Source organism: Schistocerca serialis, chromosome 6 (assembly GCF_023864345.2).
Source record: "Schistocerca serialis cubense isolate TAMUIC-IGC-003099 chromosome 6, iqSchSeri2.2, whole genome shotgun sequence".
NCBI lineage: Eukaryota > Metazoa > Arthropoda > Insecta > Orthoptera > Acrididae > Schistocerca > Schistocerca serialis.
Window position 1 is genome coordinate 424,277,872 of NC_064643.1, and position 16,834 is coordinate 424,294,705.

The following is a 16,834-nucleotide window of genomic DNA, read 5'->3' on the forward strand; positions in this document are numbered from 1 at the left end:
TTTGGTTATTGTTACAAGGCCAGATCAGTCAATCATCCAGACTGTTGCCCTTGCAACTACTGAAAAGGCTGCTGCCCCTCTTCAGGAACCACACGTTTGTCTGGCCTCTCAACAGATACCCCTCCGTTGTGGTTGCACCTACGGTACGGCTATCTGTATCGCTGAGGCACACAAGCCTCCCCACCAACGGCAAGGTCCATGGTTCATTATTTAAAATGAAAGTAAATTGACAGGATACTGCTTTCCTTCTTTTTTACTTTAATGAACAGCATCAAATCTACTAGAAAAGTTTTTTAAGAATTTATGTCTTTTAGAAGAGTTAATGAGTGATTTTAAATTCTAGTTGTTATTGAAAGGAAAACATAAGCCTTTTCTTAACGTTACCTCAGCTGGAGAAAATGTAATTGTGAAAAACACATTTCACACAAAGTAATTATTTAAAAACATTTAATAACACATAGTTACCACTTTCATGCGGTGTTTCTTTGCATCACTTCTTCTCCATATTTTGTACCACTCTTGAACAGAAATTCAAAAAATTTATTTACGAAATATATATATATATATATATATATATATATATATATATATATATATATATATATTTCGTTATTACAAATCGCTTTTTTGTGACCACTACACTAGTGTTTGTCATAAAAATTTCCTTTATAAACTGTACTTGTCACATCTGGTTACTTTACTTCGCTACATTAACATACTTATGTCGTCTCTTCACTCCATTACAATTCGACCCCATTTCTCTCACCATAACAGTAATTTCGTCATAAGACACCATAACGCCCTCTGAGGCTGTCAAATACTTTAACTTCACTGATAGAGAAGAAAACTAAAGATGATAGCTTCCGCTGAGAATGACTTGAGCACCTGATATTCGTCATACACCAATGGCATGGGTGGCAACGCCCTCTGAGGCCTAGGGTCAACACACCCACATCATCTCCATAGCCACTGTATCTGCCTAAATCTTTGTTCTTTGGTCAAATTATTTTTTCGATGAAATGGTACAACCACATCTCTCCCACTTATTTGAAAAAATCTCTACATTTTCATCAAAATTTAATCTCCCTTTGTACTGGTTAAAGAAATTTACGCAAATTAGCATTTTTCATCTACATCTACATCTACATTTATACTCCGCAAGCCACCCAACGGTGTGTGACGGAGGGCACTTTACGTGCCACTGTCATTACTTCCCTTTTCTGTTCCAGTCGCTTATGGTTCGCGGGATGAATGACTGTCTGAAAGACACCGTGCGCGCTCGAATCTCTCTAATTTTACCTTCGTGATCTCCTCGGGAGGTATAAGTAGGGGGAAGAAATATATTCGATACCTCATCCAGAAACGGGCCCTCTCGAAACCTGGCGAGCAAGCCACACCGCGATGCAGAGCGCCTCTCTTGCAGAGTCTGTCACTTGAGTTTGCTAAACATCTCCGTAACGCTATCAGGGTTACCAAACAACCCTGTGACGAAACGCGCCGCTCCTCTCCGGATCCTCCCCATCTCCTCCGTCAACGAGATCTGGCACGGATCCCACTCTGATCAGCAATACTCTTGTATAGGTCGAACGAGAGTTTTGTAAGCCACGTCCTTTGTTGATGGACTACACCTTCTAAGGACTCTCCCAATGAATCCCAACCTGTCACCCGCCTTACCAACAATCATTTCTATATGATCATTCCACTTCAAATCGTTCCGCACGCGTACTCCCAGATACCCTACAGAAGCAACTGCTACCAGTGTTTGTTCCGCTATCATATAACCGTAGAATAAAGGATCCTTCACTCTATGCATTCGCAACACATTACACCAGTCCATGTTAAGGGTCAGCTGCCACTCCCTGCACCAAGCGCCTATCCGCTGCAGATCTTCCTGCATTTCGCTACAATTTTCTAATGCTGCAACCTCTCTGTATACTACAGCATCATCCGCGAAAAGCCGCATGGAACTTCCGACACTATCCACTAGGTCATTTATATATATTATGAAAAGCAATGGTCCCATAACACTCCCCTGTGGCACGCCAGAGGTTACTTTAACGTCTGTAGACGTCTCTCCATTGATAACAACATGCTGTGTTCTGTTTGCTAAAAGCTCTTCAAACCAGCCACACAGCTGGTCTGATATTCCGTAGGCTCTTACTTTGTTTATCAGGCGACATTTCGGAATTGTATCGAACGCCTTCCGGAAGTCAAGGAAAATAGCATCTACCTGGGAGCCTGTATCTAATATTTTCTGGGTCTCATGTGGAAATGCCATGTGGCTACGGCCTCCCGTCGGGTAGACCGTTCGCCTGGTGCAGGTCTTTCGATTTGACGCCACTTCGGCGACCTGCGTGTCGATGGGGATGAAATGATGATGATTAGGACAACACAACACCCAGTCCCTGAGCGGAGAAAATTTCCGACCCAGCCGGGAATCGAACCGGGGCCCTTGGGATTGACAGTCTATCACGCTGACGATTCAGCTACCGGGGCGGACTCTGGGTCTCATGAACCGCCACACACCGTTGGGTGGCTTGCGGAGTATCAATGTAGATGTAGAACAAATAAAGCCAGTTGGGTCTCACACGATCGCTGTTTGCGGAATCCATGTTGATTCCTACAGAGTAGATTCTGGGTTTTCAAAAACGACATGATACTCGAGCACAAAACATGTTCTGAAATTCTGCAACAGATCGACGTCAGAGATATAGGTCTATAGTTGCGCGCATCTCTCGACGACCCTTCTTGAAGACTGGGGCTACCTGTGCTCTTTTCCAATCATTTGGAACCTTCCGTTCTTCTAGAGACTTGCCGTACACGGCTCTTAGAAGGGGGGGCAAGTTCTTTTGCGTACTCTGTGTAGAATCGAATTGCTATCCCGTCAGGTCCAGTGGACTTTCCTCTGTTGAGTGATTCCAGTTGCTTTTCTATTCCTTGGACACTTATTTCGATGTCAGTCATTTTTTGTTTGTGCGAGGATTTAGAGAAGGAACTGCAGTGCGGTATTCCTCTGTGAAACAGCTTTTGGAAAAAGGTGTTTAGTATTTCAGCTTTACGCGTGTCATCCTCTGTTTCAATGCCACCATCATCCCGGAGTGTCTGGATATCCTGTTTCGAGCCACTTACTGATTTAACGTAAGACCAGAACTTCCTAGGTTTTTCTGTCAAGTCGGTACATAGAATTTTACTTTCGAATTCACTGAACGCTTCACGCATAGCCCTTCTTACACTAACTTTGACGTCGTGTAGCATCTGTTGTCTGAGAGGTTTTAGCTGCGTTTAAACTTGGAGTGAACCTCTCTTTGCTTTCGCAGTGGTTTCCTGGCTTTGTTGTTGAATCACGGTGGGTTTTTCCTGTCCCTCACAGTTTTACTCGGCACTTACCTGTCTGTAACGCATTTTACGATTGCCTTAAACTTTCTCCATAAACACTCAACATTGTCAGTGTCGGAACAGAAATTTTCTATTTGATCTGTTAGGTAGTCTGAATTCTGCCTTCTATTACTCCTGATAAACCAATAAGCCTTCCTCCCTTTTTTTATATTCCTATTAACTTCCATATTCAGGGATGCTGCAACGGCCTTATGATCACTGATACCCCGTTCTGCACTTACAGAGTCGAAAAATTCGGGTCTGTTTCTTATCAGTAGGTCCAAGATGTTATCTCCACGAGTCGGTTCTCTATTTAAATGCTCGAGGTAATTTTCGGATAGTGCACTCAGAATAATGTCACTCGATGCTCTGTCCCTACTACCAGTCCTAAACCTCTGAGTGTCCCAGTCTATATCTGGAAAATTGAAATCACCACCTAAGACTATAACATGCTGAGAAAATTTATGTGAAATGTATTCCAAATTTTCTCTCAGTTGTTCTGCCTCTTATGCTGCTGAGTCGGGAGGTCGGTAAAAGGAGCCAATTATTAACCTAGCTCGGTTGTTAGTTGTAACCTCCACCCATAATATTCACAGGAACTATACACTTCTACCTCACTACAGGATAAACTACTACTAACGGCGACAAACACGCCACCACCGGTTGCCTGCAATCTATCCTTTCTAAACAACGTCTGTGCCTTTGTAAAAATTTCAGCAGAATTTATCTCTGGCTTCAGCCATCTTTCTGTACCTATAACGATTTCAGCTTCGGTGCTTTATACGCAGATCAGGGATTGTAAGGAAGTTATGGAGTACTTGCACAATATTTATTTTCACTGGCAGCAGAACTTCGTGTTTAACACGTTTTTCTTAACGTTTCCTGTAGCTACAATTAGCGGTGCCCTCATTGCTGGCATTATTACAAGTTCATTTCTAGTTGGCTACGATTTTAACGAACTTTTACTCACAGCACATAAATCACTGCCACTATCTGCTAAACACTGTACTTCTTCAATACACACTTGCAAACTAATTACTGACTGGGTCACTACTTTCCTTTCATTGCTAGTGTCAGAACTCTCCTCCAACAGATGGTTCACTACCTTCCTTCTGTCGAAACCTTCTCAGTTTCTAGAAGTTCCACAGATTTTTGCAGAATTAACCTCATCACTTTTCTTTCCCAAACTAACTATTCTGTCCACTACATACAGTTCAAATTTCTTTCTGGTGGTTCGCCATTCTCCCTTTCCTCTCTCTATTCTTTTTTCCAAAATTTGTTGGCTGACTCCCATTTTGTTCACAATTTTCCTGCCTCTCCCTTATAGCCTCACAAATGTCGTCATTTATAGACGATAGTATTGCTTCTATAACGACATCTCCTGTAATTCTACATCTTCAGTGCTTTCTCCTTCTCCAGAATATGACTCGACTTCAACTTGGTTACTAAAGACTTTCTGCCTGTCAGGTTCTGTCAGATTTTCCGTTAATACATCACCCATTTCGTCCGCAATGAAGTGCTTATTTTGTTTATTTCTGTCCCAAAAATCTCCTAATCCTCCGTTAAATGTGCAGATTTTATGTAGCTTGTTTCGTCTGTTGTCATTACCTTCTTCTGCTTCTCACTTATAATTCCTATCTGTTAAGTTCAAATGGTTCTAATGGCTCTAGTACTATGGGACTTAACATTTGAGATCATCAGTCCCCTAGACTTAGAACTACTTAAACCTAACTAACCTAAGGACCTAAGGAGATCACACACATCCATGACCGAGGCAGGATTCGAACCTGCGACCGTAGTAGCAGCGCGGTTCCGAACTGAAGCGACTATAACCACTCTGCCACAACGGCCTGCATCTGTTTAGTGCTAACAGTTAGAACGGGTTTTGCTAGTGGGTTCAAATTAGTACTTCCCATCTTGTAAACGCTATCCCTTTCACAGACGGCATTTAGTTTAACGGATTCTGGGATTCTGTACCATTTCTTACGTTTACCCTCAACTGCTGTCGCCTTGGCGCAACATCGTCATCTCACACCGGAGAATATGATCGATAATTGAGCACCTGCTTCCTTTTACTTCTCCTATCATTTGTTGGATACCGCCACCTCCCGTCACCTCTGCTCCAGTTGTTTCCACGGTACACACAAATTCTGTTAACATTTGCGTTCTCCCACGGTTCTGCATTATTTGGTGGTCTGACATTATGATTTGCATGGTCGTTCTCATGCAACAACTTCCCAACTCTCGCCAAGTAACTAATGAATTTGTGGACGTCATCCCTCGGAGCTGCAATTATTTTTTTTTTTTCTATAGTTCATGGGCAGTTTCCTTCCAGGCCCGTAACAATTTGTTGTGGCTCGACTTTATTGTTTTAATATGACATATTCGTCATCCGCTTTACTGCAAACTTTCTTACGCTTTCTTTTCTGGAATTAAACTTTTCCCCAACCCAGAAGCTATGTAGCAACTACATTTGTTTTTGCTTGCCGCAATACTCTTTAAAAAACGCCTCTTTGAATTTATCTAGAGTACCTTACTGTTCAGTAGTGATAATCCTTCAAATTCTAACCTTTCCCAAGAATTTAGACGTAAGAAACCACATTTTTGTCTGTCTGACCACAAACTAGGTAGAACACTTTCATAGTAATTCCAAAATTATTTTGAATGTACCTTTCCTGTTGGATCAAAACGTAAACAGTGCCTGTTAGCGACATATGATATTTCAGACCATTCTGCTACAAAACTACACCCACTACTGTTAGTTTCATCACTGTAGTTAGTTTCAGCTTGGCGTAATCTACTGCAGTGCTCGTCCAACTTATTTTCAACCTGCTTTACCCGATTAGTTAGCTGAAGAACATTTTCTTCAGACATACCCACTAGGTCAAATATACTTTCTACTTCATTCATACATCTGACATATTCAAAACTGATTTTACTGTCTAACAATTTATGATAATTTGCACATATAGACTCTACCGCCGCTATGTTGACCTCTACTTCTACACACTTTTTTTTAAATCAAATATACCCTTTGTTTGTCTCCAGTAGCAACTTTCTAAAGCCATCTGTTAATTCACTTTTTACAGTTGTAATGAATTGCTGGCACTTATTCTCGACTTGAGAAATTTTACCATCCACTTTACACTCTAAAGACATCAAATCATTTTTGTACATTTCTTTTAAAACTGCAGTCTGGTTTTCCAAATTTCTCAATAAATTCACTAGTTAGTTTATCAATTTCTTTTTATTAAAAACAATTTTTAGTTTTTCAATTTTCTGACCAATAGTTTCAGCCAAATTGGTATGTCTATCTTTTATAGGACCCATTTATGCTGCAAACATTTCTTGCATACTTCCATGTTCTATTTTCTCCATAACTGTTTGCTGTTTACTATGTTCCGCCAGTGCTTTACCAAATATGGTATCCACATTTCATTCAGCAAAACTACCAACACTGTCATCACACATTGGTTCTTACCAATTTCATGCTAAATGTCACTTTCAGGATTTATATTACACCCACTCGTTATATTAACTGACATATTTGAAGCAGATTCTACTCCACTGTCCGTAAACAACAAAGAAATATCGTCAAAAGCCTCCTCTTTTACTTTAACAACTACTCCTTCTCTCTGTTCAGGCGTGGTAGTTTATGAAGCTCTTACACTGAATGAGAGTCCTTCCTCATTTATTGTATTTACAAAATCCTTATCACTTTCCATGTTACTCAGTCTTTCAGTACACACACGCTCACACACACACACACACACACACACACACACAATAAAAGTAAAACTGATTTTTCGTTGAATGCTGCAGCCTGGGCGTGTTGAAACGGTGATTCCGACCTCCTTCGTCTGCCGTACCAGTTTCAGGGTGCCCACTCGTCGTGTAAGTTAGCAGCAGTGCCATGCCGTACTGGTGCTCGTTGATACCGATATGACGCCGTCTGCTGCTTTGATACGCCCTCGTTCTTATTGTGACCGTTTAACGTCTTGTTCTTGTTGTGAGTCTCTCCTGCGACTCGAAACGGGTTCCATTCAGAATTCCGCGTGCACCGATTTAGTAATTTTTTTTATGATTTTCAATATACGATCTTTCACAAAATTTCTCTCAACCACTATGTACTACAGCTTTTTAATTGTTTTCCCGACCCAGGTGCACCATGCGTGGCTGCGCGGTTTCTTTCGTCCTTTTTACCTGCACCTACCTGTGAACTCGTTGCTGCAGATCTCCGGTACGGAATCCGCTGCAACTCGCACCAGGCTGCATGCAACGTAACTATTCTAAGCATCGGGAGAGGGTCTGAATTTTGAATGAAAGGAGAAAATACTGGCAAAACTTCGGTCTATTCTGAAGTCAAGAATTACAAGTTCTCTGCCAAGCCCGTGCGAATCCTAACACAGTCATTCACGTTAGCAAGTATATGGTAACGTATTTCCCGAAATCTGAACAGCTACAAGCACCGATTGTTCTTAAACGAAAATGCTCGCCACACTATTAAGTTTATCAGTGTCTAATGCATTCAAGTTTTTACTCACCGATCTGCTCAATATGCCACTCGGAATTACTGTATTTTCTCATACACTAAATTACATAAAAATCCGCACTTTATAAGTAAAAACCGCAGCGGAATAAGTCTCCCTTCACTTTAAAGCATTTTTGGAACATGTATCACAACTAAAACGAGCAAATTATGGCTTCCTTCGGATCTCATACTACACACGACAGTACCGTTGAATGGCTGGGCTCGACTACTAGACTACTGTAAGGATTCTCTGTCTCCAACAGAAAAGACGTAAAAAGAATACTTCGTCATGATTGGTCATTTTTATTTAAAGCCAATAGAAATTCATTATTCTCCCGCGCTAGTCCGCGCCTTTCATGACTAACCATTCAACAAATAACACAGTTTCTAACTGTACGTTTTCGTAAAATAAATAGTTAACATTTTGATATTTGCTTTATACTTTACGTTATTAACTATTTTCATTTGCACTCGAATAAGCTTTCCTTTTACGATAAACTTACTTAACATACAATGATACAGAATTCCGCATCGTCTGCATCCACAAAGTCTTAAAAATTTCTCACGTTGGTTCGTACAGCGTTAATCGGTAGAACAGTGATCTACATATTTACTGTAGACGACATTCACGGATCATTCACATTAACTGTACGAACATAAATAAACAAAAAAGCCTTCAAGAAATAAATAGAACAATTCACAAAACATTATCTTCACCTGTTTCATGAATTTATTTGTCCGCTGCTGTACTCTAGCAGATGAAAACTTCAGATCATGTCACTTTGCAGGCATGAGTCATTTTCCTGATACACAGGCTCTAGACAGGGGAGATATAAGGTGCCACGCCTCACATCCCGTATAATTACAAAGTTTTCTTCCAAAAATTTTTGAATTATTCAAATTATCGATCCTGGCTTCAAATTTTAAATTTGTCAAAAAATTCTTATTGTTATATGTATCGTTCCATTGGATTCGGCAATAGGCCAAGATATGTATTAGTTCAACCCTATTGATTTCCATACCCTATTGCTTCCCACAATTTGGAAGCAAACTGTGTCCCATTATCGGACAAAATAGCTTTTGTTTTGCCGATATGCGAAAAGTAATCGGTAGCAAGTTTGTTAGAAACCGCTTCAGGAGTTGTCTGTCTTATCGTATGTAACTTAATTAACTTCAAATAAGTTTTCAGCAATACTAATATCTAGGCGAAATTACTCGAGGTCTTTGTCAGGGGGCCATAGAAGTCCATGCAGACTAACTTTAGAACATTGTCAAGCCTTATGCTCTACACAGGACCACAATTTGTGCAGCTCGTTGCCTTCACCCACTGACACTTTATCCTATCTGTCATTCTCTTTAGTATGTTGTTAAAATTCACGACTTCAGTCATTTTCACAGTACATTTCGTTGATCCGCAATGATCATAGTCTAAGTGATCATAGTGTATTTTCTGGGTGATAGGGCAACACAGCCGCTATGTGTCGCTATCCCCATCTTTGCGCATATACAGAATAATGTTGTACATTCTGCAATACTTTCTCTCCTCTTCTCTGTCTTTCTTGTTTTCGTCATATGTGGTCTTCACTGTTTTCAAGCATTCATCCTCGCTTTGATGACGATTCGTATGTTTATAAATACCCTCCGTTATCTTTCGTCCTTCTACATCTTGAAAGTAGTACAATTTCAGTATACCTTCGGATTCGTTTCCCCATAAGAAGTCTTCATCCACGTCAAGATATTCCAAAAAAATCAGCCCGGTCCTGATACCGAAAGGGGATTGTCTGGTGATTTTTTAATTTTCTGTTCTTGGACATCCTTAATTACTATCTGCGTGTTCTGCCATTGTTGAAGCCGTTTTAATCCGGACGCTGTAACCTTTTTATCAATTTCTTCGATTAACGAACCTTCTTTTACCATCAATTCACTAACTGTCAAGTCAGGTACATTTTCTTCGGAAAGATGGCTATTGTCTTCCAAATTGCATAGCGGAACGAGCTCCTCTTGAGCTCATGCAATCCACACCACACATGTGTGACGACGGTTCAATCCCGCGTCCGGCCATCATGATATAGGTTTTCCGTGATTTCCCTAAATCGCCTCAGGCAAATGCTGGGATGGTTCCTTTGAAAGGGCATGGCCGATTTCCTTCCCCGTCCTTACCTAATCCGATGAGACCGATGACCTCGCTGTCTGGTCTCTTTCCCCAAACAACCCAACCCTACCTCTTGTGTGACTGTATGATGTGAGCTTCAACACTGTAGACCTTGTAATTTACGTGGCTTTCAATTGGTCGTACCGGGTCATCATCGGCAAATTCGTCTTATCCCTCTTCATAAATTTCACCTCGGTTTTCTTTATGGCCAGCGTCCTTGGAATTGGATAGCATGTAGGCAAGCCTGCCTCTTCGGTACAGAGATTTCCGTTTCTTCGTAAATGATAATTTCATGCAGGTTGAGAAGTGTCAAATATTGTCCGCTCTCACCATAACAAAGTTTCCACACAATCCTCTACAATTCTTCGATTTGCAGTATATCCTGCCGTACTGATGTGGCCACACCTCTTCGCGGTCCACGTTGCCGTGTCTTGCGCGATAACGGAAGTTTTATTCTATATCTCCTTCTGTAATTCAACCGGCGAATCACCTGTATTGGAGCCTGCGGTACCGTTGTTGTTGTAACAGTAGCCACCTTTTCCTTAACGACTGGTATTATTTTCATCGGTGTTACCGACAGTGACTGCTTTGTCGCCTGCCGTTTCAGCTTCAGTTATTGTTACCGCGCGTGCGTTACTCGCTCTGTCTTCTTGCACATTCTCCTATTGGCGATCAATCTATTCGGATCTGTCATACCGACTTAGCCTAGGCTTTCTCCTGGGCCGCCAAGGTCCTCCCACGCCAGGTGGGCCCCAAAACGGTGCGGATAATTCAAATTCAGATGTGTGTGAAATCTTATGAGACTTAACTGCTAAGGTCATCAGTCCATAAGCTTACACACTATTTAACCTAAATTATCCTAAGGACAAACTAACACACCCGTGCCAGAGGGAGGACTAGAACCTCCGCCGGGACCAGCCGCACATGCAGCTGAATGTTCCCCTGATTAAGTACGACAGACCCATTTCTATCCGGCAGTGGCAACTGCTGATTTTGCTCCTGCCTGCTATCATTCTACGCAGAACGACGTACCAGATTCACTTCATACTGGTGTCTGTCATTTCTAGTATTATTGTTCCCACTATGACAGTTCTTGTTATAGTGGTGTCAGTTATTATTACCATTATGGTGGTTGCCATTATTGCCATGGTTGTTGTTATAGTTGTTCCTGTTGTGGTAACTGTTACTATTAACAAAATTTTTAAAATTGTCGCGGCTATTCCGCCAATTATCTTTATTTTCGACCTTTCCTCAAAACGCAGTAACTGTTCTTTAACTACTACCAATGTACATCTTGGAATCATCTAGAAGCTTATTCAAATCATCACGAAGCTTCTTCCACAACTCCTAGACAATCTCCTATTCAGTCCGTCGATCAACATTCTAATTTGCAGATTGAAGTTTCGCTAAATTCTTTCATTGGGCCATGCGAGTTCGCTTCGTAGGGTTTTGGCAATCTCCTGCTTCTGTTCTGACCAATATTCTTTCGAAATTCTTAATTTCTATAAAGCTCATGTTCAGAACATCGAGGTTTATGCCCCACAGCTTAGCCTCGCCCGCTAGCACGTCGACTACTGCGTTAATTTGTCTGTTATCCAGCCAACATTCAGGCAATACACTTTCGCAATTTTTAATTAAGTTTGTAACGTGCAATTCACTCCGCTTTTTGTGGGGATCGAAACGATCTCCTTCGCTAAGATTCCAGTATTATGTTCGTGGCATGACACATAGTGCAGCTCTTCGTCTAATCTCTTTTCTATTACGGTTGCTTTTGTAACTACTTGGCACGTGGTCGTCGCTAACGTTTCCACATCCCTCGTTTTCCGGATCACACTTAGTCAGCTGTTAACTCTAGTATGTATGTCTGATACCAAAGTTCGGAAATTCGTAACCTTTTTCCTATTGTCTTTTTGTGCTAATTCTATCTTTTCCATTATTTTATTTTCAATAACGGGATCAACATTTGTTCCACTTTCTGCTCAATCCTCCCCACTTACATCTCAAAACGACTATTTATGCTTCTTATTTTGTTTGTGCCTGTGTTAAGTTCTGCTTAAGGTAACCGGTTTCCGAATTCACTACAATTATTCCTTTATTTATATCAATTACTTTAGTGTTAACAATTCCAATATAATTGTTAACAATCTTGATTACTTTGTTCTGATCGTCCATTTTACTTAATACTGCATCAATTTTATTGTTAACTGCTTTGGATTGGACACTATTTTTAGCATTAATTACTTCGGATTGAGCTTTCATGGATTCTGACTGAGCGTAAATTTTAGCATTAATTGATTTACATTGAGCTTTTATTGATTCGGACTCAGCATAAATTTTACTTATCAACATGCTCAGCCAATTGTTTATATTTCAAGGTATTACTAGTTTTAACTCTAACTCTCGTTCTTCCTTAATGGTTTCCTCGTATCCACCGTGAATGGATTTTTATTGCGAATTCTGCAGCATCTGCAAATGCCAGGAATTCCATTTTTGTCAGTTCCCGTGTTTCAGCGGTAGGGTGATGCTAGACACCGGTTTCTCAACAATTGGTTCCGCTGGCAGCGTTCCCCTTTGTTCCGTCTACTGTTCCCCGTTACGTACAACCAAATTATCAGGTTCATTTATGTTCATCAAGTTGCTTGTTTTGTTGTTTTTGTTGTGGTCTTCAGTCCAGAGGCTGGATTGATGCAGCTCTGCATGCTACTCTATCCTGTGTAAGCTTCTTCATCTCCCTGTACCTACTGCAACCTACATTCTTCTGAATCAGCTTAGTGTATTTATCTCTTGGTCTCCCTCTGCGTATGAGGAAATTGTACAACAGAACCTTCTGGAAGAATAATCTGTTCTAAATCTAACTACTGATAATAGTTTTGAAATGTGTGGAATTTAGTGCAGTCGCTCTCAAACCACACAGGGGGAAAAGGGTACCACAGATAAACAACATCACAGGTACTGCATTTTCGCCATTGTTATCGATACTGTATTTAAAGTAAGTTCCCTTAGCGATTACGCTGAAATTTATAATATTTACATTATAATTACAATTAATTAATGCATTCACAAATAAATACATTATTACTATATTAAATATAGTTTCTGTAATAAAGCTTACAGAATGAGGATTAGCAGTGTATTAAAATTTATCACCAGCTATTAACCAGCGGAAAATTTTGAATGGTGCACAAGGGATTTTATCTGCATTTTCGGTGTTACGAGTTCTGCAGAGCTCATTCAGGAACCCAACTGTACCATCAGTTTCTTTTAAGAGGAACTCATGAACTGCGATTACGGTTCTGGATCAGTTGTAGAACATTTAAGAACAAATGGAAATTATTGCCGGTAAATGACTCGAACTCGTATTTCCCACTTATTGCGAGCGGCCGCCATAATAACTTCGGAAATCCGATCACGCTTTCAGAAGCGGTTGAAATCTCCATTTCTCCTTTTGTCTACCATCTCTTGTTCTCTCACTGTATTACCGTCATTCCCGCACAGGGTACGACACTGTTTTCTGTCATCGTTGCCTTGCTACGGCATGAAATACTGCATTGCAGTGAGAGAGAGACTGCTTTGACGATCAGATTAATAAGGAACGAATCCGGAAAGCATGTTTGAATAGCCAAAGTGGTTAAGGCGACCGAAATCAGAGTTCGAGTCGCGGTCCAGCACAAATTTTCATTTGTTCTCAAACATTCGACAGTTGATGCGGAACCATAATCGCAGTTAGCGAATTCATTCTTAAATGAATGCAGCTGTTGATCGTCAACACAGTGTCTCTGACACCGCACTGCCACACTGTACTCCAGTCCTCCGTGAATAGAAAAACCGCGCCACGTCTGAATCTTGTGGTCAATGTAAAGTCTGTTTTCGGCGCTGCTCGACTATCATACTGGCCTGTGGACACCCCATCTGCCGTTGGTGTTAGGTTCTGTTGTTTCTGCAGTTGTAGGACGTGGATAGGGTATAGACCATCATACTATAAATACAATGTGCACAACTCACACATATTTCATTAAAGTACAATTACTCACACCAAAGCTAGCAAATGCGCATAGCTGAAAGTTTTTACATTACTCTCTTACGTTTACAGTTCGTTGCCTAACCGAATTGAGTCGGTGCTGCGGCGAGTGGCGGAGAGTCCGGAGCGACCGAAGAGGCCTCTGGCTGGAAGCCAGTAGGTACCGCACTACACTCACCAATTGACATCAGAGAATCTGGGTGGCCGCCATGTGTGCGGTTGCTGCCAACAGTGCTGACCCCACATTTTTTCTCAACATTTCAGTTGCCTCCCTTATTTCGCGCGAGTGTGCATAAGTCTGTCATGCTCATTTAGATTTGTATGCTACGTAGCTCTGCCTTGATTGTCAAATAACAGATATGCTGTCCACGTATCACTGCCAATAGCGAGTGAACTGTGTGTTCTTCACACTTCGATTACTCTGCCTCTTAATGTCGCTTGCAGCGTTAATTTAGATTCCCTCCACGCGCCATCTTTCTTTGACTTGCGATCCCAAGGGGGCACGGTGTGCTCTGCGCAAAGCGGTTCCTCATTGCACGCTCAGCTGGGGGTTAGCGAAAACGCCGGCAGTGGCGAGTGGTCGCGAGTAGTGCAACAGTTGTCGACGCTATGTCTACCGTGGACGTGGCCTCGATGAGGCTACTGGCTTTGGGTCTGAACAGAGGTGTCTGATCCAAGACGTTATGGAAGTTTTATCAGTTCTGTTTCCTCTATTTTGCCGGTGTGGAAGCAAGACTATGTCTCGGTACCGGTAGCTATTCGTCGGAGTGTGCATCAATCAAAGTAATACCTATCATACACCATTTGTTCAGCAGTCGTTAACGTTAACATTCCGCTAAAACGGTGACCCAGTAACCCGGCCGTATTGCCGAAGTTATTCGTTGTGACTACTGTTGACTGTTTCTATCAGACGCTTTAGTGCCGGCCGGTGTGGCCGCGCGGTTCTACGCGCGTCAGTTTGGAACCGCGTGACCGCTACGGTCGCAGGTTCGTATCCTGCCTCGGGCATGGATGTGTGTGATGTCCTTAGGTTAGTTAGGTTAAAGTAGTTCTAAGTTCTAGGGGACTGATGACCTCAGTAGTTAAGTCCCATAGTGCTCAGAGCCATTTGAACCATTGAAGACGCACTGTTGGGTTCATTTCAGAGTTAATATTCAGCCCAATGTATTAGAAATGAATTCTTTTTGTCTTGTGGTTAAGTCCTGGGTTTGTTTGAATCGATAACCAGCACGTCCCATACCACTCACGACGCACGTCAAGCAACCAAGATAAATGTGACTTAAATTTGCATTTGTGTAATTTGTTTATCCTGTTTTCTATGAGGTTTTAGTTAATTAGTTAAATAACTATTTTATACTTTAAATTATGTAAAACTTGTCTCGCCCGCGAAATGGGGTTTTGACATGCGATTTTTTTTTTCTTTTCTTCTTGTCAATTAATGTGTTTAGTACTTTGTGGGGGTCAATCTACCCTATCTGTACCTGCCACAGCTTTAGGGAGGGGTTTAATTCCTCATGCTAGCTTTAGGCCAGCGCTGGTTCATTAGGATTCACTTCGATCTTATATAAAGCTTTATATAGCTTAGAGAGTAACTTATTGTAGTCGAGTTAATTGAGTGGGTTTTACATGGCCAATGTGATTCAATAGTGATGGTTTTTAAGATCAGTTTTTAACTCCTTTTATTCCTGAATTGTTCAGGGTGAAACAAAGTTTTTTTTTAGAAGCCTGTATGTATACATTTATGATATCTCTAAATTCATTGTGCTTTTTCTGTGATTTAATGTATATGCCTCTTTTAATGGGTGCTAGATTTATCCTGTCTCATGTAGTGTTAAGTAAGGCCACTGAAATATTACTATAAAATTAAACTAACTTATCCGACTTCCTGCAACACATGAATTTGCTTCGTTCTCCGTGTTCTACGATTTATTTCGTCGAAAGGTGTTTCAGTGCTACAATATATACCAACCAAATCAGAATCAATTTGTTCTCCAGTTTAACTGTTTATTCCCTAATTTTCGAGGAATTTAAATTTTCTAAATTTGCAAGCATTAATCTGTTTTCTGTGACCTACCTAATCAATTGCCACACATAATTGTTGGTGTTTCAACTTGTAGTGTTGCAGTAAATGCAAACTTAAAGTGAAGCCTGTGGGTGATTCATATTCCCTGGTTCCCTTATCCTCAATAATACTAGAGTTAAATTTTTATTTAAAGCATGTGTTAAGATTTTTCGGTGAGTTACTGGGAGGAAAGAAGTAGAGGTGCTTCAGCGAGGGTGGAGGTACGTGAACTTTATGCGGTTTGCCCTGATACTTACATGAAGGTGTATGCTGCTGTTAGAGAATGGAGGGATCATATATTGTCCCAGGGGTGCTGACTAATAAAAAAAAATGTGGTGGTTGGTGGGGGGAAATACTGGGGTACTTGTCCAGGGAAAGTTTCCAAAATTTAGATTAAGAATAGTGAGTTTTAAAATTTTTTAGCGTTTTAGAGCCATATATTCAACATTAGAACATCAAAAACTGGACTCCCGATAACTCAACACCCCAGGAAACTCGAGAAGCCTGACATATTTTGGCTTTGAAAAAAGAAACAAAACAAAAGATAGAAAACATAAAGACGCACGGCATTTTCGTAAAAAGCTAATTTAATTTATAGTAATAAACATGCTTATATACAATTACAGAGCAAAGACTATATAGCTCTGAAAGACTGAAATTATATTTAATGAATTCCTAAACTATCAGTAAAAGAAT